General features: G+C 52.5%; 1 protein-coding gene across 1 annotated transcript in view; it reads right to left on the reverse strand.

Annotated features, from left to right (window-relative positions):
- Nucleotides 1-2,899, reverse strand: part of WSCD2 (WSC domain sialate O sulfotransferase 2) — a 130,962-nt gene that overhangs the window by 4,188 nt on the left and 123,875 nt on the right. The gene's annotated exons all lie outside the window — the stretch shown is intronic.

The raw sequence follows: 2,899 nt of genomic DNA on the forward strand, positions 1-2,899 counted from the left end.
TTCCGCTCCGTCTTCTAGTCCACGGGAGCACCAAGGGCCTGATTAATAGCTTCACTGTACTAATTCCCCGTGGAATCATTAAACACAGTATCTGTTTCATTAAACAGATCCAGGACAATTCACCTTGTGTAATCACACCACATAAAATTTTGCTTTGGACTCCCTCCAGGGAGATTGTAAAATTAACATGATGGAACCCAAAGGAGGGCTTGTAGGAGCCTCGGCTGGGCTGTAACTGGGAGGGGGAAGAGGGCTAGGTGGGGTGAACATGCTCAAAGGTTGGCTGACCTCTGCTCCTATGGGGTGAGCCTCACAGTCTGCATTAAGGGCACCCTCAAGGAGCCATTCTCAAAGTTTAAACTGACCACGAAGCCCCTGGAGGGAATCTTGCTAAAATTCTGACCCAGTGAGCCTGGGGCTGGGCCAGAGAGTTGCTTGTCTAAAAATCTACCAGGTGAGGTCAGTGCCGCTTTCCCAAGGCCACACTTGGAGTAGCAAGGGTTTAAAGGAGCAGTTCTTTTTTCCCCCTAATTCCCAGAGGGCATGTGCATTACCAGAGAGAGACAGGAAGCAGTCCCCAATGGAGCACATTCACACTACGGTCCCTTTTCCTCCATTTCTCCGTCAAGTCTGGATCTTGGGCACACGTGCACGTGCCCCTGGCGTGTTTCTCAAGCTGCTAGGGCTGGGATTCGAACCAATCAGCCATGTGGGATCTGGCTCCTTATGCACAGTGCTCAGCCTTTGTGCTTACAGGGCCAGCCCAAAGCAGTGGTTCTTAAACTGGAGTGTGTATAGTTAAAACATGGATTGCAGGGGATACCCCCGCCCCCTGCAAATACATGATTCGACAGGTCTTGGGGGGAGTCTAAGAACACACATTTCTAACAAGCTCCCAAGTGATGCTGAAGCCTGTTTCAGGGACCCTAAAGCAGGGATTTCAAACACAAGTGCCTTCAGGGGCGGGAAGTGAATGCAATGAGAGGAAGGGGCTGGGTGGAGACTGGGGTTTCTGTTCTTTGGGGAAGGCTCTGCCAGGACCCTTAAACACCAGAACTAGGCACGGAAGGGGGCGCCAGAAGACCCCTCCCCTTATTCCAGATTAATGGGGGACTCCAGGCTCCCACCATGAGATGAGTGTGGAGGTGCCCCCATACCTCCTGCAACCTTCAACTGGCCTCTCCAACTGCCCTTGTACTGGTGTTAGAGCTCCCTGCTGTCTTGAGGAAGGAAAAAGAAGCAAAGCAACCCCTGGGAACCAGAGGGGATACCCACGAGAGGAAAACCTCTGAACTTGCCAGAGGTCAGTGACATCTTGGGGTGCAGGTGGAGCCTAGTGGTTAGTGCCTGGCTTTGCATCCCAGCTCAGCGGACTCCTGAGGCCCTAGCTAAGCAACTTGCTCCTTCCTGGGACAGTTTCTTGCCTGTAAGAGGGCCGAGTGATTTCAGCAGCCTTTCTTACCTCCTGGGTTCCCATAGGGTATAAATGGGATGACAAATGCCAAGTACCCATCTGAGCTTCCGGAGCAAGTCCCCTCCCTTTCCACTTGGGGTCAGCGAGGTGGAGAGCTGGGTTTTAGGGCCAGTCCTGCCACCATGCGCCCGAGTGAACAGGGTGGTCCCTGCCTCTCTGGGCCTCAGCTTCCTCACTGGTAAACAGGGAGTCAGCGGCTCTTGGGCCCATCTGCACACTGGAAGCAGCTGGGAGCTTTAGCAAGTGCCAATGTCTGGGTCCCCCCCCCCAGTAATGGCCCAGGACATGGTCTTTCCCACCCTTCTCGGGGGACACGATGGGCAGCCAGGGCTCAGAAGCACTGGGTCTGGGGATCTCCCAGGTCCTCCCAGTTCTGACAAGCAGAATCTGTACTCCCAGGGCGGTCTCCTGCTGTGTGCCCCACAGACATCTCAGCTTGGCTCTGACCAGGGCTTGCTGTCAACTGCCCTATAAATAAATAATTCGGAGGTCTTGACTCCTGGGAATCAGTGAGCAAAGGTCAACATCTGTCTGCGATTCTATTCCCTTGCCGAGAGGAGAGAAGAGGCGGGGGAGGGACAGGCTCCCTTGAGTGAACTGGGAACCTAGGGACGGGGTTGGTCAGGCCCACGGGTTTTCATGAGTGTAGTCAACGTGGAGAGTGTGATGGGTGAATTGCGGGGTTTACTTCCTGTCGTACTCTGATCTTGGGGGTTTAGGGAGCTGGAACTTTGGAGCAGCCTGGTTCTCTAAGGCTGGATGAGGGCTGGAACTCATACTCCCAGAGCACCTACTGGGTGCCTGGATTGGGTGATTCACATCCAGCCATAGCACACCTAACCCATGACCTAGTACAGTGCTCAAGGGCGTGGATGCAGGAGGAAGACTCTCCAGGTTCAAATCCTGGTTCCACCCTTTCATGGGAAGGAAGTCCTTCCCCCCAACCTTAGTTTTATTGAGGTACAACTAGTATACAAAAACTGCACACGATTAATATTTACAACTTGATGAGTTCGGCCACATGAATATACTCATGTTATCATCACCACAATCGAGGTATAAACGTTCCATCCTTCCAAAAGCTTCCTCAAGTCCTTTTGTGTGTGTGTCATAAGAACTCATGAGATCGGCCCTCTTATAAACTGTTTCAGTGCACAATACCTTATTGTTAACTTCGGGCACCATGTTGCACAAGAAGATCTTCGGAACTCACTTTTCTCACTTAACCATTACTTTGTACCTTCTGAATAATTCCTCATACCTGACGGTCCCCCATCTTCCAACCCCCACCTTCCACTACTCCCTGATCTCTGATCCTCCCAGCCCAGAGTCGTTGGAGTTTGCTGTCAGGATGCTCTGTACATGAGCGCTTAGGATCTCACGGCCAACCCGCCATGGACCTGGGATGAATTCAGGACTCCTGAC

This window comes from Tupaia chinensis, unplaced genomic scaffold (genome assembly GCF_000334495.1).
Source record: "Tupaia chinensis unplaced genomic scaffold, TupChi_1.0 Scaffold000320_1, whole genome shotgun sequence".
NCBI lineage: Eukaryota > Metazoa > Chordata > Mammalia > Scandentia > Tupaiidae > Tupaia > Tupaia belangeri.